The following is a 22,171-nucleotide window of genomic DNA, read 5'->3' on the forward strand; positions in this document are numbered from 1 at the left end:
GTACTTTCGCCGTTAATGCGGCGCTTATGCTTGTTGCGACGTGACCTGCTATTGCCGTCCTTGGTATCTGAGGTACCATGGTTCTTTGATATGTTGTTACTGCGAGCCAACCAGCTGTCTTCTCCCGCACAAAAGCGGGTCATGAGCGTCGTGAGGGCTGCCATAGATTTCGGCTTTTCCTGACCAAGGTGCCAGGCTAGCCACTCGTCTTTGATGTTGTGCTTGAAAGCCGCTAAGGCCTCCGCATCCGGACAGTCAACGATTTGATTTTTCTTTGTAAGGAACCGAGTCCAGAATTGCCTGGCCGACTCTTCTGGCTGCTGAATTATGTGGCTCAAGTCATCGGCATCTGGTGGTCGCACATAAGTGCCCTGAAAGTTGTCGAGGAATGCGGCTTCCAGATCTTCCCAACAGCTAATGGAGTCCGCTGGCAAGCTATTAAGCCAATGCCGCGCTGGTCCTTTGAGTTTTAGTGGGAGGTATTTGATGGCATGTAAGTCATCACCGCGGGCCATGTGAATGTGGATGAGGAAGTCCTCAATCCATACTGCGGGATCTGTTGTGCCATCGTATGATTCAATATTTACAGGTTTGAAACCTTCTGGGAATTGATGTTCCATTACTTCGTCTGTGAAGCATAAGGGGTGTGCGGCGCCTCTGTATTGGGCTATATCGCGACGTAGCTCGTATGGGTCCTACCCGCTGTGTTCGGCCCGGCCGGATTTGCTTTTACTGTATCCGGCGTGACGTTTACCGTCTCGTAGAGTGGTGTGCCCTCGTGATCGGTAGATCGATCTTAAATGCTTTGCTTTGTCCTGCAATATGTCTCGCAGGTCTGGTGTATCTCCCCATGCCTTTTTATTTGGATGGCGTTGGGGTGGAGGCTGAGCTTTTGGCTGGAATGCCTCTCTATCGCGGTCACGAGGTGGTCGATCAGCCGTATCATACGCTTCTTCATCCAGTCGAGGTAGTAACCTTCGCCTTGGGTAACTCTTGGAGGGACGGTCGAGTTTATATTCCTCGGCCGCGAGGACTTCAGTCCATTTGTCAGCTAGTAGGTCTTGATCAGCTTGAAGCTGCTGCTGCTTTTTCTTCAGGCTATTTGCCGTGGCCATAAGCCTGCGCTTGAAGCGCTCTTGTTCGACGGGATCCTCTGGTACGGCGAATTCGTCGTCGCCGAGGCTTGCCTCGTATTCGAGGGGGCATGTAATTGTCATCCTCCTCCTCTCTGCCAGCCGCCCTCTCAGGAGAGCTGGCTCCTTCATCCTCCTGCTCTAAATCTTGCTGGAGGGGATTGTTGTTGTCTTCGGTGCTATCCAGAGTGTTATTATCTCCTGTGCCGGTATCACCACTTTTGCTTTGGCAGGACTTAGATCGGCGCCGCTGACATCGGCGCTTGGGTTGCTTCTTGGAGGGGTCATCCTCCGCTATCTCGTCGCCGTTGCCTTCATTGGGTGTATCCATCATGTATATGCCATACGACGAGGTGGCTTTCCAGTGCCCTATAGGTGCTGGTTCATGTTCGTCTCCTACATCATCGTCCATACCGTTGATGTCTTCGGAGTCGAAGTCGAGCATGTCTGTTAAATCATCGACAGTGGCTACAAAGTGGGTGGTGGGTGGGCGTCGAATTTCTTCGTCGTCCGCATCCCAATCCTATTGGCCATAATCCGGCCAGGGCTCTCCTGACAAAGAGAGAGACCTTAGTGAATTCAGGATGTCGCCGAAGGGCGAGTGCTGAAAGATATCCGCAGTGGTGAATTCCATGATCGGCGCCCAATCGGATTCGATTGGCAGGGGCGCGGATGGTTCGGGGTCTGGAAGAGAGTCCGGCACCTTGGAGTCACGGGACGTGTGGAGGATTATGCTGGTGTTTGGCTCGATCGCCATTGAGACTGCAGCCCCTGAGGCGGTGTCTAGCCACCCGTCCTCGATTGGCACGGTTGGCTCTGAGCTAAGGGTCGGAGCTGATGCGGGCGCAGCCTCTAGGGTACCGTCCGGTGGCAGAGCTAAGTCATACCCATCGCGACAGTGCGGCGCGCCCGGCTGTGGCTCGAATCCATCGAAGATCAAGTCCCCACAGATGTTGGCCATATAATTCAAACTTCCAAATCTGACCTGATGGCCAGGGGCGTAGCTTTCAATCTGCTCCAGATGGCCAAGCGAATTAGCCCGCAGTGCAAACCCGCCGAATACGAAGATCTGTCCGGGGAGAAAAGTCTCACCCTGGACCACATCGCTACCGATGATAGTAGGAGCCATCAAGCCTAACGGCGACGACACAGAGGAACTCTCAATGAAAGCACCAATGTCGGTGTCAAAACCGGCGGAACTCAGGTAGGGGGTCCCGAACTGTGCGTCTAGGCCGGATGGTAACAGGAGGCAAGGGACACGAAGTTTTACCCAGGTCCAGGCCCTCTTGATGGAGGTAAAACCCTATATCCTGCTTGATTAATATTGAAGATATGGGTGTTACAAGAGTAGATCTACCACGAGATCAGAGAGGCTAAACCCTAGAAGCTAGCCTACGGTATGATTGTATGATGTGATTGTTGTCCTACGGACTAAAACCCTTCGGTTTATATAGACACCGGAGAGGGTTAGGGTTACACAAGGTTGGTTACAAAGGAGTAGATATCCATATACGTATTGCCTAGCTTGCCTTCCACGCCAAGTAGAGTCCCATCCAGACACGAGACGAAGTCTTCAATCTTGTATCTTCATTGTCTAACAGTCCGGCCAATGGAGATAGTCCGGCTGTCCGGAGACCCCCTAATCCAGGACTCCCTCAAGTCTACTGACGGGTTTTGAGGTACGTGAAATGATGTACATTCTTGACAGTACCGCACATTTTTAAATGTGCCCTGTGTAGATAGTAGCCCCTGAGACTCTGGGTGCTGTCGAAGACGACAGCGCATGGAGGATCATAGTCCCAGGAATAATCGTGCCGCCTTAATATGCAGGTGGCGGAGGGTCCGGTGGCCAGCCGGACTGATGAGTTTTCCGAGCTAAAGCGGCAGCTTGACGTGGCAGACGCCGACATCGTACTTGTCAACAAGCGGCTTGACGAGGCACAGGGTATGTGATTCCTCCGGTGACACATGGGAAGAGGAGCATGATGCCAGTATCTATAAAATGTGTGTGAATGCAGATGAAGATGCGGACGTGGAGAACCTTCGGGCGGAACTTGCCCGAGCCAAAGAACAAGCTAGGAAAAGCGATGCGGCTGCCCTAAAGGCAATCGAGGAGCTGAAAGCCGAACAGGCTGCTCACTGCCAAAGCAAGGAGGAAATAGCCAGGATGGCTATGGACTTGAAGAACGCCGCTGACCATTACGAGCTTCTTGAAAAGGAAGATCGAGCAAAGAGGATAGACCTGGAGAAGGCCATGATGGCGACCAAAGGCACCCGCTCTGCAATGAGAGCGATGAAGGAGGAGCTGCGTCAAGCCGGGGATATCGCGGCTGGGAAGCCCTTTATGCTGCGGATGAAGTTTGGAGATCCTCGGTACGCCCCTTTGGACCGGCTGTGGAGTCTGTGGACGCATATCTGGACTTAGCGGCGAGTGCTGCCGATGCGTCCGAATACTTCCGAGATCAAAAAGATCGCGAAGTGGAAAAGCTGTTCTGGTCACAATTTAACGTTCCAGAGCATCCGCTTCCATTGACTGATCGGTTGGCCGAATGGGCCGAGCTAAATAGGTTGTCCTGACTTGCCATGAGGTCTATTGTGGATCATCTGTGGCTGCAAAGGCCAAAGCCGAACATTTATTTTAGTTTGGTACAGCAGTTCCTTGGTGCAGCGCCGCACATCAACACGATGAAGAGGTCGGCGTGCGTAGAGGGTGCACGGATGGCCCTTGCCCATGTGAAGACATACTGGGCGGAGATGGAGGCCACCGCCATTGCAGCCCAAGATTCGGACGAGAGCCAAGTACCAGCCGAGCACTACTTTCGAGAAGTTCTTGAGGGCGCTCGTTCAATAGAAGCGCAGTGCTCGAAGAATATTATGTTCTAATGACATGTATTCCCATTGAAAAACAATGTTTTACTGAATCGTAAAGGCTATTTTATACTTGTGCCTGAAAGAATTATAATACCTCCTGTGCGGCCGTTTATGTATATATGTATATAACCTGAAAGATGGCAGTCGTCGGCTTCAGCCCCCACGCATATAATGCGGGGGTGCTCGCAGAAGATGCATGTTCACACTTGATCCAACGTCTTGGTCCATTAAGGAGGTGATAGCCCAGCGAACTAGGCAATCGGACTATAATGTTTTAACACTTTCACTTAGCAAGAGGAGTTTGATAGTGGGGCTACTATATAGCCCCTGGTGGCTCCGCGCTCATCCAAATTCAGGGCGCGTACATGCCTGGCCGGGAAACGGCCCTTCGTTAAGGCAGAGGAATCCCGAAGATTCCACTAGGTCATCGAGTGGTTGACCAGTCTCACGCTATATCATGACAGTCAGTTTTCGGCTTTCTCTACTGAGGTGCTCGTCCGGATGAACCAGGGCACAATCGCAGTAGTTCTCCTGGTGCCGCCTTAGCCGATAGAGCGGAACGTAAGGCAGCAAAACACAGGAGCCGGGCAAACCCAACATTTGACCAAAGACATGATTCGGAGCTGATGCATATAAGGCCAAACTCACGACGCCGAACACTCCCTAAGGTATTCGGTCTTTATGATGTAAACCGGGCTAAACAGTGCCCTTTGTAATAAGCCCCTGGTGTCCAGGTACATGCAATATTCTGACGTGGCCACATGCCAATACGTCAGCATCCTTCTCAATTGTATTGAGAATCCAGGGGATGTGTATCAACAAGAGACAGTAAAAAAGGTTTACGCAGGGTCTTAATCTAAAAAGAATCCTTGGAACGGGTTCCTGCTGCACGTCTGCGCCTGTGTCTCCATTGTGCCGTATCCTGGACGGTGTAGCACGATGGTCAGCTATAAAAGAGAGGAACTTAGTTGAAAAGTTGTCGTGCAAAAGTTAGGTTATACTAAATAAACCATGTACAGTTCAAGATGAGTAAAGTTGAGCCTAATTATCACTTGTTTACACGCGTTGAGCCCCTTGTATTGTTGTAGGGGTATAGCCATCAAACCTGTATCAATTATATATAGCTGCACCGGACTCGTCTAACCGTGTTTGTGGTCTTAATGACCTGTCAGATGCTCTAGTTGGTGAGGCCGTCTAGTGTGCGGCTGCCAAGGCGGCCGCACGATCTTCTGCGTGCAAGGAGCGCTCAATATTTCCATTTACTGTAATGATGCCACGTGGACCAGGCATCTTAAGCATGAGAGAAGCGTAATGCGGTATTGCATTAAAGCGAGTGAAAGCTTCGCGTCCGAGTAGTGCTTGATAGCCACTTTGGAACAGAGCGACATGGAAGGTTAACTTTTCGCTGTGGAAGTTATTGGGAAAGCCGAATATAACCTCTAGTAGCAGGGAGCCCGTGCAATGGGCTTCTGGGCCTGGCGTTACTCCTTTAAAGGTAGTATTGCTATGGCTGATTTTTGTTGGGTCTATCCCCATTTTGCGGACTGTGTCCTGATATATCAGGTTTAAACTACTGCCGCCGTCCATCAGGACTCGTGTGAAGTGGTATCCGTCAATTATCGGGTCTAACACCAAGGCAGCCCATCCTGCATGCCGGATAATTGCCGAGTAATCCCGATGGTCAAAGGTGATCGATTGGGACGACCAGTGGCAGAACTCCGCGGTGATAGGCCCTGGGGCATGTGTCTCTAGGAGTGCCGCTTTGTTTCTCCCCTTCATCACATGTAACACGTTTACTGTTTTGACTTCTGGTGGGAATTTCTTCTGTTCCCCAGTGCTTTGCTTGCGAGGCTCGTCCTCGTCTTCGCTTGGTGTATCCTGCCCCTTGTGTTCGGCGTTGAGTTTGCCGGACTGCTTCAAGACCCAACACTCTCTATGGGTATGATTTGCAGGTATATCGGGGGTGCTGTGGATCTGACATAGTTTGTCCAGAATCTTGTTCAGGCTAGACAGTTCATCTCTGTTGCCTTTGGAGGGCAGCTTTTGCTGACCTGGCCGAGAGCTTCTGAATCCGACGTTTACCGCCGTGCTCTTCGGGCTGTCTTCTTTATTCCGGCGCTTGTTTTTGCTGCATCGTGGCTTCCCGTTTCCGTCCCTGATTTTGGATGTACTTGGGTCGCTGGTGCTACATCGGGCTAACCAGCTGTCCTCCCCCGCGCAAAAGCGGGTCATGAGGCTTGTTAATGCTGCGATTGTTCTCGGCTTTTCTTGGCCGATGTGTCTGGCAAGCCATTCATCTCGAACGCTGTGCTTGAAAGCTGCTAAGGCTTCGGCATCTGGACAGTCGACTATTTGGTTCTTTTTAGTGAGAAACCTGGTCCAAAGCTTTCGGGCTGACTCTCCGGGTTGTTGAGTTATATGACTTAAATCGTTTGCATCCGGTGGTCGGACATAGGTCCCTTGAAAATTTGCCCAAAAAGCATCCTCGAGCTCTTCCCAACTTCCAATGGAGTTTTCGGGGAGGCTTTTAAGCCAATGCCGAGCTGGCCCTTTGAGCTTGAGGGGTAAGTACTTGATGGTGTGGAGATCGTCTCCTCGAGCCATGTGGATATGGAGGATGTAGTCCTCAATCCAGACCCCAGGGTATGTCGTTCCGTTGTACGCCTCTATGTTTACGGGTTTGAATCCCTCTGGAAATTCATGTTCCAGCACCTCATCGGCGAAACATAGGGGGTGTGCGGCACCCCTGTATTTGGGTGTACCGTGGTGTTCGGATTTTTGTTGTGTTGCATTGCGTGCTGGGGCGCGCTTGCTTGGCCCATAGATGGATCTGGTTGCATTGTCCTTTTGATGCGAGCCCTCATGTGGATCGCGTACTGGCTTGTGTGCGGCGTCGTTTGCCGCTCTATGTTGGCCACGGGGTCGTCTATCCGACTGGATGGCTATTTTGTTTTTTGATTGCGGGGGATCTAAGGCCTCCTCATCGAATTCAGGTAGCAGATTTTGCTTCGGGTAGCTCTTTGTGTGGCGACTACCGCCGTACTTTGCTGCAGTGTTGAGTACTTCACTCCATCTAATTCTGAGGGTGTCTTGTGCAGCCCTGAGCCTTTGCTTCTGCTTTTTCAGACTCCTCACAGTGGCAACAAGCCTTTGATGGGTATTCTGTTGCTCCGGGTGCCTGTCCGGTGTGATGTCATCCGGACTGTTATCTTCGCCGGAGTCGGGTTGTTCGGTTTGATTCTCCGTGTTGCCGTGGTCGGACGGTGGTTCAATGCCGTGTTTGTCGTCCGCTGGCTCACCCTACTCTATCGCGGGGTCTATATGATCGTTGTTTCTGCCGAGGCGGGATTTGGAGCGGCGCTTACACCGCCGCTTTGACTGCTTCTCGAGGGAACGATCCTTCGCTGCGTCCTTCTGTTCCTCGTCGTCGTTTTCTTTGGGTGTGTCCACCATGTATACATCATATGATGAAGTGGGCATGCAGTGCCCTGTGGGCAGTGGCTCCTGTTCGTCTCCTGCATCGTCGTCCATACCGTCGATGTCTTCGGAGTCGAAGGCGAGCATGTCGGTCAAATCGTCGACAGTGGCTACTAAGTGGGTGGTGGGTGGGCAGTGAATTTCTCCATCGTCCGCATCCTGATCTGGCCGGCCAAAGTTCGGCTAGGACTCTCCTGACTAGGAGAGAGACCTTAATGAGTTCAGTATGTCGCCAAAGGGCGAGTGCTGAAAGATATCCGCGGAGGTGAACTCCATGATCGGCGCCCGGTTGGATTCGATAGGCACGGGCGCAGGCGGTTTGGAGTCCGTGGCCGGGGAAGAATCTAGCAGTTCGGGGTCACGGCTCCCGTGAAGGGTAAGGTCGGTATTTGGCTCGATCGCCGCTGAAGATGTGGCCTCCGTGGCGGGGTCTATCCACCCGTCCTTGGATGGTGCAACTGGCTCTGAATTGACGGTCGGAGCGGTCGCCGGTACGATCTCCCGAACACTATCCGATGCTAGAGCTAAATCATGCTCATCGTGACCATGCGACGCACTCGGCAAGGGCTCGAATCCGTCGAAGATTAAGTCTCCGTGGATGTCGGCTGTGTGGTTTATGCTTCCAAACCTGACCTGGTGGCCAGGGGCGTAACTCTCGATCTGCTCCAGATGGCCAAGCGAGTTGGCCCGCAGTGCGGAGCCGCCGAATACAAAGATCTGTCCGAGGAGAAAAGTCTCACCCCAGACTGCATCGCTATCGATGATTGAAGGAGCCATCTAGCCTAATGATGACGACACACAGGAACTCTCAATGAAAGCACCAATGTCGGTGTCAAAACCGGCGGATCTTGGGTAGGGCGTCCCGAACTATGCGTCTAGGCGGATGGTAATAGGAGGCAGGGGACACGATGTTTACCTAGGTTCGGGCCCTCTTGATGGAGGTAATACCCTACGTCCTGCTTGATTGTTCTTGATAATATGGGTAGTACAAGAGTTGATCTACCACGAGATCAGAGAGGCTAAACCCTAGAAGCTAGCCTATGGTATGATTGTTGTTCTTGGTCCTACGGACTAAACCCTCCGGTTTATATAGACACCGGAGGGGGCTATGGTTACACAGAGTCGGTTACAAGGAAGGAGATCTACATATCCGTACTGCCAAGCTTGCCTTCCACGCCAAGGAGAGTCCCATCCGGACACGGGACGAAGTCTTCAATCTTGTATCTTCATAGTCCAACAGTCTGGCCAAAGGATATAGTTCGGTTGTCTGGATACCCCCTAATCCAGGACTCCCTCACTGACGGTAATGTTACTGTCTACAAAGCTCGACTTGTTGCGAAAGGTTTTCGACAAGTTCAAGGAGTTGACTACGATGAGACCTTCTCACCCGTAGCGATGCTTAAGTCTATCTGAATCATGTTAGCAATTGCCGCATTTTATGATTATGAAATTTGGCAAATGGATGTCAAAACTACATTCCTTAATGGATATCTTAAAGAAGAGTTGTATATGATGCAACCATAAGGGTTTGTCGATCCAAAAGGTGCTAACAAAGTGTGCAAGCTCCAGCGATCCATTTATGGACTAGTGCAAGCCTCTCGGAGTTGGAATATACGCTTTGATAGTGTGATCAAAGCATATGGTTTTATACAAACTTTTGGAGAAGCCTGTATTTACAAGAAAGTGAGTGGGAGCTCTGTAGCATTTCTGATATTATATGTGGATGACATATTGTTGATCGGAAATGATACTGAATTTCTGGATAACATAAAAGGATACTTGAATAAGAATTTTTCAATGAAAGACCTCGGTGAAGCTGCTTATATATTAGGCATCAATATCTATAGAGATAGATCAAGATGCTTAATTGGACTTTCACAAAGCACATACCTTGATAAAGTTTTGAAGAAGTTCAAAATGGATCAGGCAAAGAAAGGGTTCTTGCCTGTGTTACAAGGTGTGAAGTTGAGTCAGACTCAATGCCCGACCACTCCAGAAGATAGAGAGAAAATAAAGTCATTCCCTATGCTTCAGCCATAGGTTCTATCATGTATGCAATGCTGTGTACCAGACCTGATGTGTGTCTTACTATTAGTTTAGCAGGGAGGTACCAAAGTAATCCAGGAGTGGATCACGGGAGAGCGGTCAAGAACATCCTGAAATACCTGAAAAGGACTAAGGATATGTTTCTCGTTTATGGAGGTGACAAAGAGCTCGTCATAAATGGTTACGTCGATGCAAGCTTTGACACTGATCCGGATGACTCTAAGTCACAAACCGGATATGTATTTATATTGAATGGTGGAGCTGTCAGTTGGTGCATTTCTAAGCAAAGCGTCGTGGCGGGATCTACGTGTGAAGCGGAGTACATAGCTGCTTCTGAAGCAGCAAATGAAGGAGTTTGGATGAGGAAGTTCATATCCGATCTAGGTGTCATACCTAGTGCATCGGGTCCAATGAAAATCTTTTGTGACAATACTGGTGCGGTTGCCTTGGCAAAGGAATCCAGATTTCACAATATAACCAAGCACATCAAGAGACGCTTCAATTCCATCCGCGATCAAGTCAAGGAGGGAGACATAGAGATTTGCAAAATACACATGGATATGAATGTTGCAGACCCGTTGACTAAGCCTCTCTCACAAGCAAAACATGATCAGCACCAAGACTCCAAGGGTGTTAGAATCATTACTATGTAATCTAGATTATTGACTCTAGTGCAAGTGGGAGACTGAAGGAAATATGCCCTAGAGGAAATAATAAATTTGTTATTTATATTTCCTTATATCATGATAAATTTTTATTATTCATGCTAGAATTTTATTAATTGGAAACTTAGTACATGTGTGAATACATAAGACATACAGAGTGTCCCTAGTATGCCTCTACTTGACTAGCTCGTTAATCAAAGATGGTTAAGTTTCCTAGCCATAGACATGTGTTGTCATTTGATGAACATGATCACATCATTAGAGAATGATGTGATGGACAAGACCCATCCGTTAGCTTAGCATAATGATCATCACTACAAAAAAATACACTTCCGTGATGATACGTGTTTGTCCAGTAGGTCGCGTTTTCTGTCATGCATGTACATCCATGACGATTTTATGACAGAATCAAGATAGACATACATGTGTTGTCGTAGAAGTGTTCCATGACACTACCAAAATTATCATCACGGAAGTGTCCACTTCCATGACAATAAATCGTGTGTCACAGAAGTGCTTTCGTCAAGGGTGACCGACATGTGGCATCCACCGTAATGGAACGCCGTTAAGCTATCGGGTCGGATTTTGGATGCGATAACCCGTTAACAGCCCCGACCAATGGGGATTTTCCACGTGTAAAATCATCAATGGCTTTAGGAGACATGTGCCAGGTCCGCGTTGGCACAGGTGTCACTCATCCAATGGGCGAGACGCGCCTATGATATGTTGACACGTGGACCGGCCCATCAAGTTTAAATGGGTCGGCCCAACTGAAGGCCCACAAGATTTTGCGGACCATAATGGGCCGGCCCAGCTAAAGGCCCACGAGATTTTGCGGACCATAATGGGCTGGCCCAGCTAAAGGCCCACAAGATTTTGCGGGCCATAATGGGTCGGCCTAGGTAAAGGCCCACAAGATTTTTGTGTGTCATAATGGGCCGGCCCAGGTAAAGGCCCACAAGATTCTTGCGGATCATAATGGGCCGGCCCAGCTAAAGGCCCACGAGATTTCGCCGACATTAATGGGCCGGCCCAGCTGTAGGCCCACAAGATTTTGAGGACCCTAGTAGGTCGGCCCATTAACTGGCTGCCTTGTTTTGCGCCAAATGCCGGCCCATATTTGATGCGGTCCATTAATGGCCTGCCACGCTCCGGGCCTAATAGTGGCCCATATGAGATCTGTCCCGTTAAAAGCCTACCACGTTCTGGGCCAAATTACGGCCCAGATCAGGTCCGACCCTTTAAGAGGCTTTGGGCTCAATTATGGCCCATATCAGATTCGGCTCGTCGACTGGACACTATGCTTTTGGGCCCACTTGCTAAAGGCCCACTTAGTAATTCGGCCAGATATTAGTTTTGGCCTGTTAAGGGCCCGTTTAACATTTCATCCCTATATTAATTTCGGCCTGTTAAAAGCCCGTCATATAGTTGGGCCTAACTACGGCCCGGTTTGCATCCGGCCTGCTCGCAGCCGATATCTGATTGGTCCAAAGAAGGACCGAGACAATTTTGGCCTGTTAAAAGCCCGTGACTTGATTCGCACAATCATGGGCCAGGGTTCATTTCGGGCTGCTACCGGCCCATGAGCTGTTCGGCACGTTTCAAGCCCAACCTACATCGTGATTGCATGACGGCCCAATTATGTACCGTAATTTTACGGTTTGGCCGGTTTACTACGAAGACAGGATATATATACAGTAAAATAACTGCAGCATCGTGAATAAGAAAAAACCTAGACTATACAATAAAGAAATTACGGCATATTACATCCACTGGGCATCAAAGTTTGCCACTATGATAATAAAGCACAAGCAGACAGTAGATTACATACACTAGGCATCAAAGATCGCCATCAGTGCAAATAAACACGCTGACAAAATAATATACAAAACCGACTGCACTTCAATAGAGTTCCAGAAAGGTTAGCCCTGCTGGGGAGCTGTAGCGCAAGCAGCTGAGCAAGATGATGAGACTGCGCTTGTTCAACACTTATATCTTCCTCACTCTAAAAGATAAACAAGCAGACAGATGATAGGTTTTGCACATAAAAGTATCAGTGCTGACAATTCATCACATTTCTTACTGACGAATAAAGTGACACGGTTTAAAATTGCATTAACACAATATGGTATTGTTCAAGTCAAGACATGGTAGGAAATGACATTGTGAAGGAGTTGGCAGCTTCACGACACCACTGGATTACAGATCAAGAACTCATAAGTATCAATGGTTAGTGTGCTGTCAATTTATACCATTTCAGATTGGCAAATAAAGAGACGGTTTAAATAATAGTAGAATGATATGACATTGTTCATAGTTAAGACATTGCAGAATATGACATTGTGCTGTAGTGGGTAGGTTCACCACACCACTGGATTACGGATGAAGAACAGAAGCATACATGCAGTGTGAAAGAAGATCACTTGCTCTGTATAGTTTAATTTACATGGTATGAAGAAGGAACTTGGTTGTACAACTAAATACTTAAATTGAGAAAGGGCAAACTTTTGTTTATGAACTACATAATAAACTTTAAACACGCAATTTGATGCAAACACCAAAAATAAACAGCTGTTGCAGTCATGCCTAACCAAATATACACAACAAAGTTTGAAGGCTTGAGATGGACAAACTTACATTATTGGTGAAGACACGCTCTATAAAGGCCTTGTCCATGCTGATGGGGCGGGGCAATTCAAGGAGTTTACCACAGAATCTTCTTCAAAAGCATTGCATTTATTCTAAATTTTGTTAAGATTAAATATAGATGTGATAATATATGAAAAAATGGAGAATATTTAAGATAAGATGAAGAGTGGTGATACATAACCAAGTAGCTATAAATGTAAGTGCAGCGATACTGGCAAAAGGTACAGCCAAGAGCAATGCATAGCTAAACTTCTTCAGTACCAACCTTATGGTAAGAGTAAATATAGATCTGGTGTGTAGAAAATGAAGGGCAAAGGAAAATAAGTTGTAGAGTGATGGTACATGAACAACTACCTGTCATTATAAGTACACTGATAAAGGACAGCATGTACTTACAAGAACAATGCAGAGCTAAAAACATTGGCATTGGATATATTCTATACTAATGTAACCATTCATACAGATCAGATAATTTGGAGCGAACAATTGATAAGCAAGCTATCATGCATACTGCTGTCACATAATGAACCAGGTATGTATGCAAGTACAGTGATACAGGACAACAGGTACTAACAAGAGCAAAGCAGCGGGCAGCATATTTGCGATATCCTGTCGTTCTTGTCAAACAGGAATTCTTCTTCGAGCAGATTTCCTGCAAAAAAGATCCATAAGGCACATGCGTAAAACTAGAAGTTCAAATTGTCATGTGATTTCATAGACAGTGCCTCATCCTAGGAACGAGACCAGTGCATAACAAGGTTTTTCCATTCAATCTCTTCTAAATTAAGCACAGGAGACTTCACCGGAAATTCGTTTATAGACTTGCCATCAAAGTGTGATTTCCTCAGGTAACACTGATACTGCTGCAATGCTTCCTTGAAAAGCATAAGCAAGCTTTGCTCGTCATGACTATCCAGATTGACCCTCACCTAGTTACAACAATGTAATGTAAATCATTGATGTGTTCAATCAGCAGAAAACAGGAAAATAATAACCATGAATAATAGCACTTACACGTAAGTTGGACAGGAAGATGTGAAAATGGTGTTTGTCTTCACAATAATCTTCCCATGATGGGAATATATGCACGTAGTCCCTAACAACATTGAAAGCATTATCTTTTAAACTGGGAATAAATGGAATGGGGTTCCAATCTGCAGGAATTGGCCGTCTCTGCAGTTGGGATAGGTCTTCGGCCGGTGGACTTGCTGTACTTTTTGCTAGAGTGGGATTTTTCTGTGGTACAGCTGGTGCTATGGCAAATGAAATCGGTATACCTTTTGCTGGAGTGCAGGCCCTGTGTGGTGGGGCTAGTGGTGTGGCCAGTGAAGTATGGGTACAGTCTACTGGAGTCGGTCCTACGTTTTGTGTCACTGGTTGTACAGCCAATATAAGTGGGGTGATGTCTGATTTCTCCGGCACCACCACGTTTTTCAAGGACTTTGCTGGTGCTCCTTCAGGTTCGGCAATCACCCTCTTCCTTTTTGATGTCTGATGCACAAGAATAGCATTTGAGTGAAAAAATATGGTATGATGACAGATCGAATATGTATTGATAATGGATGGGCATGGCATCTCGACATATATGATGAGTAAACTAAGCAGATGGCGGTGCAACAAAGTAGAAGAAATGCAAGACAACATATGCAAGATACCCGCAATCAATAAAACATTGCCAAATTAGAACAGGCACCTTGATGGGTGAACAGGATAGGCCATCTGCCTTTGACTCCTCGAGGTTAGAATAGTCATTAGGATCATATTCTGAACAAGAATCAATAGGTGGGGAGCGTATGAGTTTCATTGCATCCAGAATGGCACTCAATGCCTTGGTGCCAATTTTGTAAGTCATTGCAGTGTTTAGCTTCAAGAGTGGACTGCTGCTAGTGCGACACAAAGCAGCTACATAGATCATAGTGTAGATATAACAGGAAAACCTTAAGCATCAGAGTAAAATCAGCAAAGTGGAACTTGCTGGAATATATGTGCTAGTATTGCCGGTACGGCTAGAAAGGCTTCGGATACCATCTCTCTTCAAGTGAAGATGCGGTACTGTTAATATCAGTGTAACTCTCAAAGGCGACACAGCTCCCCGCATTTCCTTGCTATTCTTATAGGATTCAAGTGGGCAGGCCACTACAAATCCTATTCCTATGTTTACAAGATCCTACAAATCAAAGAGGCTCAAAGTGTCCATCACAACCGACCGTATAGACCTCTACACTGCAAATGTCCCTGCTCATCTTCAGTACAAGGAACATACTATACTACTAGCATACTCCCTCCGTTCCAAAATATAAGTCTTGGTAGAGATTTCCACTATGGATCACATACTGATGTATCCAGATACATTTTAGAGTGTAGATTCACTCATTTTCCTCCATATGTAGTCCATGATGGAATCTATACAAAGACTTGTATTTAGGAACGGAGAGAGTACATATTAAAGAAGAACAGAAGAGGAACATGGTAAAGAAGAGCAAGCAGATTTTGGATAATAAAATGTTGGTTGCGCAGTGCCCACACATGATGAACCAGAGCACATTAAGAATGCAACTCCCAGCTGTCTCTCGACCATTTCAGGCGGTTGGATGAAGATCCTACGTCTCCTAACTAAAAGTGCAAATATCCCTAGGTGGTTTTGGTAATTCATAACAACATATAGCTCATTGAGCTAATGCTATTCCAAGATGATTATTTCAGGAAAGCTCAATGATTGGCATGGCATGGATGGTTAAAGTGGAACCCTCAAAATGCTAAGGACAAAGGATTGGCTCAAGCTCAAAAGCTCAAGACTCTTCATTTCATATTTTAGTGATCCAAGATCACATTGAGTCTTTAGGAAAAGCCAATACTATCAAGGAGGGATGAGATGTTGCTTAATGAGCCTCTTGCTTCATGTGCTTAGTGATATGCTCCAAAACCCTCAACTACTTTCCCATATCCACATTTGACCTAAACCCTAAGCCAAACTCGGTCCTACCGATTATTTCTATCCGGCGCCACCGAGTTTCACTTGTCATAAGCCACTGCCAAACCCTAGCAATTCGGTTCTACCGATAGGGATCTCGGTCTCACTGAGATGGGATTGCAAACTCTCTGTTTCCCTTTTGTAACTTTTCGGTCTCACCGAAAGAGCGAATCGGTCCCACCCAGATTGCAATGTAAATTCAGTGTTTCCTTTTTGTAACTTTTCGGTCTCACCGAAAGAGCAAATCGGTCCCACCGAGTTTTCCTGACCAACTCTCTGGTTAGCTAATTACCAAATTCGGTCTCACCGAGTTTGTGTAATCGGTCTCACCAAGATTACGTTATGCCCAAACCCTAACCATATCAGTCCTACCGAGTTGCATGTCAGTCCCACCGAAAATCTCTAACGGTCACTAGGTTTACCTTTTCGGTCCGACCGAGTTTGTTGATTCGGTCCCACCGAGATTGGAAAACTGTGTGTAACGGTTGGATTTTGTGTGGAGGCTATATATACCCCTCCACCTCCTCTTCATTCATGGAGAGAGCCATCAGACTAAGCCTACACTTCTAGCATCCTATTTCTGAGAGAGAACTACCTACTCATGTGTTGAGACCAAGATATTCCATTCCTACCATATGAATCTTGATCTCTAGCCTTCCCCAAGTTGCTTTCCACTCAAACCTTCTTTCCACCAGATCCAAATCCTATGAGAGAGAGTTGAGTGTTGGGGAGACTATCATTTGAAGCACAAGAGCAAGGAGTTCATTACCTACACACCATTTGTTACTTCTTGGAGAGTGGTGTCTCCTAGATTGGCTAGGTGTTACTTGGGAGCCTCCGACAAGATTGTGGAGTTGAACCAAGGAGTTTTTAAGGGCAAGGAGATCGCCTACTTCGTGAAGATCTACCACTGGTGAGGCAAGTCCTTTGTGGGCGATGGCCATGGTGGGATAGACAAGGTTGCTTCTTCGTGGACCCTTTGTGGGTGGTTGCTTCTTCGTGGACCCTTTGTGGGTGGAGCCCTTCGTGGACTCGCACAACCGTTACCCTTTGTGGGTGGAGCCCTCCGTGGACTCGCGCAACCGTTACCCTTTGTGGTTTGAAGTCTCCATCAACGTGGATGTAGGATAGCACCACCTATCCGAACCACGGGAAAAACATCCATGTCTCCAATTGCGTTTGAATTCTCCAAACCCTTCCCTTTACATTCTTGCAAGTTGCATGCTTTACTTTCCGCTGCCAATATACTCTTTGCATGCTTGCTTGAATTGTGTGATGATTGCTTGACTTGTCCTACAATAGCTAAAATCTGCCAAGAACTAAAATTGGGAAAAGGTTAAGTTTTTATTTGGTCAAGTAGTCTAATCACCCCCCCTCTAGACATACTTTCGATCCTACTAGTGGTATCAGAGCTTTGATCTCCATAGCTTTTGGTGGTCATAGCCTTGGTTTCAAAACCTAGGAGAGTATGGCGTCTAGCGAGGGAAATTATCACCGTAGAGGTCCTTACTTTGATGGTACTAATTTTGCTAGTTGGAAGCATAAAATGAAAATGCATATTCTTGGACATAACCCCGCCGTTTGGGCTACTATGTGTGTTGGTTTGCAAGGTGAATTCTTTGATGGAAAGAACCAAACCGTGAAGCTACCGTGGATGAGTTGAAGATGTTGCAATACAATGCTCAAGCTTGTGATATTCTCTTCAACGGATTGTGCCCCGAAGAATTCAACAAAATCAGCCGTCTTGAGAATGCAAAGGAAATTTGGGACACTTTGATTGATATGCACGAAGGTACCGACTCCGTCAAGGAATCCAAGTTGGATGTGCTTCAAAGTCAACTTGACAATTTCAAAATGAAGGATGGTGAAGGTGTCGCTGAAATGTACTCTAGGCTTGCTCTCATCACAAATGAGATTGCCGGCTTAGGAAGTGAAGAGATGACCGATAGATTCATCATCAAGAAGATTCTAAGAGCCTTGGATGGAAAATATGATACCGTGTGCACATTGATCCAAATGATGCCCAATTACAAAGATCTCAAGCCAACGGAGGTGATTGGAAGAATTGTTGCTCATGAGATGTCACTTAAGGATAAAGAGGAACTTCACAACAAATCAAGTGGTGCCTACAAAGCCTCATGTGAAGCCCCTACATCATCAAGTGAGAAACAAAACTTCAATGAAGAATTGAGATTAATGGTGAAGAACTTCAACAAGTTCTACAAGAGTAGAAGCAAAGATAGAAGCTTCAAGTCAAGGTCCTACAATGAAAAAAGATCTTCTAGTCGAGAGCGAAACTGCTACAGTTGTGGAAGACCCGGACACTATTCCAATGAGTGTACGGCTCCCTACAAGAGAAGAGAAGATTCTCCAAAAGGAAGAAGCAAAGAATCACCACCAAGAGAGAGAAGGAGTAGAGATGATCGTTATGAACGAAGATACTCATGGAGAAGCAAGGATTCGGAAAGGAAGGAAAAATCATCAAGGAGCTACACAAAACGAAGACATCAAGCTCATGTTGGTGAATGGGTATCCGGCTCCGACTCCGACAGCCACTCCGAGAGAAGTTATCACTCCGACTCCGAAGATACTCAAGATGAAGGTGTTGCCGGTCTAGCACTTGTGTCAACCAACTCCTACGACATATTTGACTCACCAAATGAAGGAATTGGAAGATGCTTCATGGCCAAAGGTCCTAAGGTAACACACAGTATGTTGATTTCAATAGTAATGAAGATGACTTGTTAGGTGATGATTTGCTAGTTGACAAATCTAGTGATGAATACTATGATGAAAAGTCAATTAATCATGCTAATCAAGATAAAATGAATGACAGTGATAAGGAGAAGATTGAGGCTCTAACTAAAGAACTAAACACTCTTAAGTTAGCTCATGAAACTATCTTCGAAGATCATCGAGAATTTTTAAGAGCTCATGAGAAATTACTCTTTGAAAAGCTCAATATTGAGCAAGAGCATGAGTTCTTAAAAGCAATCAATGATGATCTCCGCAAGAAAAGTTCTTCTTACATTGCCAAGCGTTTACTCTTATCCACTTACATGCCTCAAGTCAAGTCTAGTAACAAGAACAAGAAAGATTCTTCCTCTAGTAGTAACAATGATCATGCTAAATCCAATATTGTTGCTTCTAGTAGTTCTCTTGATTCCACAAATGATTCTCTTAGCCAAGTTACACTTGAGCAAGAAAATAGCTTATTGAAGGGAATTATAGAGAAAGGAGTGTACAAAAGCCTTGCCGGGAGTAAGCAATTCGAGGAAATTGTGCGCAAGCAAGGAATGCACCGGAAGAATCAAGGTGTTGGTTTTGAACGAAAGTTCAATGCCAATGGAGTTGAGTGGGAAGAAGATCAATACCCCAAGACAAAGTTTGTTCCTCAACAAGAGAAGTATGATACTTCTTTCAAGGGGACACAAGCTCAAGATGATCTTCCCCACAAGACTACAAGCAAGAAGGCAAGGACAAGCTTCAAGAGGAAATTGATGCATTTGAAGAAGCTCCTAAGACCTTACTCAAGTGGATTCCCAAGACTACTTCAAGTTCCACTTCATCAAGTATGACTACAACTCCAAGGATTCCCATCAAGATGATGTGGATCCAAAAGAAGAAGAACTAGAGAGTTCTTGAGGGTGACTCCGCCAACATACTTCACTCTTATCATTTTGGCAATAACAAGTGCAATCAACTTCCACATGTTGCACTAGTTCAAGGAGTCACAAACCCTCTTGTTGGTATTGAAAGTGCAATTCACTCAAATGGATAGCTCCAAGTGATCTACATCAACATTGAGCATCCACATCTTCAACATCTACATGAAGTCATCATCGACAAAACCCGAGGTTAGTTCATCCCTCTAAGGGGGGATATCACATCTAGGGGGAGCTTTACTCTAAGACTTGAGCTAAAGCAACTCTAAAGATGTGAACACAACAGTGCTTTATGTAAAAGTGGTAACCCCACTTGAGCTTAAACGATGAGTATGACCTATGATCAAGTGTTCTCACTTGACTCCTAGGGTCAATATACTCATGTATAGATGACCTTGTCATCGCAAATTGCTTGATAGATGCTAGAACTGGTTGTGCATGCCTTGTCACATATTTCATTTGCCATCTTATTGTGTGAGCATGCTGGTTGCATATTTTACTCATTCGAGGACATCCACTTGTTGTTTTGATTGTTCGGTTTTATTTCCTTTTGCCAAGTGGATGGACAAGAATGCCTAAGAACCTCCTCTAGCTATCTATGCTTTTCTCGTCTCAAACTCTATTCATGCTACATCACAAAATTTAATCAAGTCAGATTCGAACCACTCTGTGTGAGGAGCGCTTGGAGTCCCCGATTCGTCATAGACTTAAACTTCCAAAACCTCTTTATGATTCTCGGTCTGACCGATACCCCACTTTCGGTCCTACCGAGATCATTAAGTTGATCTAGGATTTCGATCTCGGTGCAACCGATTTGAACCTTTCGGTCACACCGAGTTTCAGTAACTGCTTGCAGTTATGAATCTCGGTGCCACCGAGTTGTTCCACTCGGTCACACCGACAGGGTCGGGCTATATATAATCACGGGCAAAAATTTGGAAATTTCTCCGAACCCCTTCGCCCGCGCGATAGCCTGCTCTGCCAACGTGGTCTCCGGATCGTCTCCTCGCCGCCAGCCGCCTCCAGTCGTTGGTCTCCATCGCCGTCAACGGAATTCTACCCCGCCGTTGCCGCCGTAGCGAGTCTCCGCCGAACTAGGGTATGGACTCGATCTTTGTGCTATTCTCCACTCCGACTCTTAGCACATTGTGATCATCATGATTCTTGCCACGATTGAAACACTCCTATCTAGTCAATGCGCTCGTAGATTAGGTTTGATTCGAAAATTTTAGGGTTAGGTTTCCGCCGAAACCATCTCGGACCCACCGAGTTGAAAAACTCGGTCCCATCGATTTGGCTTATGCCATTGCACAAGTGAGACTCGGTCTGACCGAGAATTACTTATCGGTGTGACCGATTTTGGAACTTTGTGAAACCCTAGCAGTCTCGGTGCCACCGAACTGTGACTCGGTCTGACCGAGTTCACTAGTTTAGGTGCCAAAACTGCTTCGGTATCACCGAGTTTAAAAATTGATAGATCCGAGATGATTTCAGTGGGAAACTAAAACTAGGTTTTTGGATCATTCTTTTGCAAAAATCTCTGCATTTTGTGATGCTCATCTATTCTACCTCCTCTATAAACTATTCACAGGGTCAGCAGACAGCTTGTTCATCATGTCAGATCAGAGTGACAGCCAGAATGTGTCAGAACAGCAAGTGCACATCAGTGAGGGCACTAGTCCCTCCAGCTCTTCATATGAAGGCAGCAGGAGCACCCCTAGCAATTTGCCAAAAGCTGCCACCAGACAGAGGAAGAAGAGAACCTCAGACTCAGAGGATGAAGACTATGTGGCAGAAGAGGAAGCAACTTCCAAGAGAGTTGAGCCAGCTCAAGGCATAAAGCCAGGGATGAAAATCAAAAGGCCAGCAGGCAGGCAGCCTATGCCAAAGGCCAGAGCCTCAACTCAGATTCCTGAGCCAGTTGCTGCTGAAGGCAAGAAAAGGAAGGAAAGGGTCAAGAAGACCGTAGCCAGAGTGCTTGGAAAGGCTTCCATCATGGAAGAAGAGGAAGAAGAAGAGGTTGCTGCACCAGCACCTAAGGCACCTAAGCTTATGGGTGATGCTATCAGGACAGGGGCTGCTGCATCTAAGCCCAAAGAAGCACCCAAAGCTGCCTCCAAGCCCAAGTCTGCACCAAAGAGAAATACAAGAAGCATCCCAGCTGCTGAGAAGAACAAGGCCCCAGTGCCTGAAGCTGCAGAAGAAGATGATGAAGAGCAAGTTCTTAGAAAGCTCAAGCCCAAGATCCCAGACCACAACGATGCTCATCCTGTGGCTGAGGATATGAAGCTCAGGAGAGACTCAGGGCTCAGGAAGTGGAGAGAAGCAGACCCGTATGCTTCAAGGAGGAGGACTGCTGTTGACTACAGATTTCACACCAAGGAACAGCAGGACTTCTATGAGACAATGCTGCTTGATAAGAAGCCAATAGTCTGTGACATGAGATGGGTTGATTGGGAGTACATCAAGGACAACGAAGAGTACTACCCTGGAGTGTATGACAGCTTCAATGCTTGTGGAGTTGCAGACTTTGTTGGGCAGAAGCTCACAAAGTGGAACGAGGAGCTCATCATGCAATTCTACTCCACGACACACTTCTATCCAGATGGTAGGATAACTTGGATGTCTGAAGGTACGAGGTACCAATCTACAGTTGCTGAATGGGCTCCGCTGATCAATGCCCCAGAGGAAAAT

The sequence above is a fragment of the Triticum urartu genome, chromosome 5A (assembly GCF_056163025.1).
Source record: "Triticum urartu cultivar PI428250 chromosome 5A, HENAU_Tu73, whole genome shotgun sequence".
NCBI classification, from domain to species: Eukaryota; Viridiplantae; Streptophyta; class Magnoliopsida; order Poales; family Poaceae; genus Triticum; species Triticum urartu.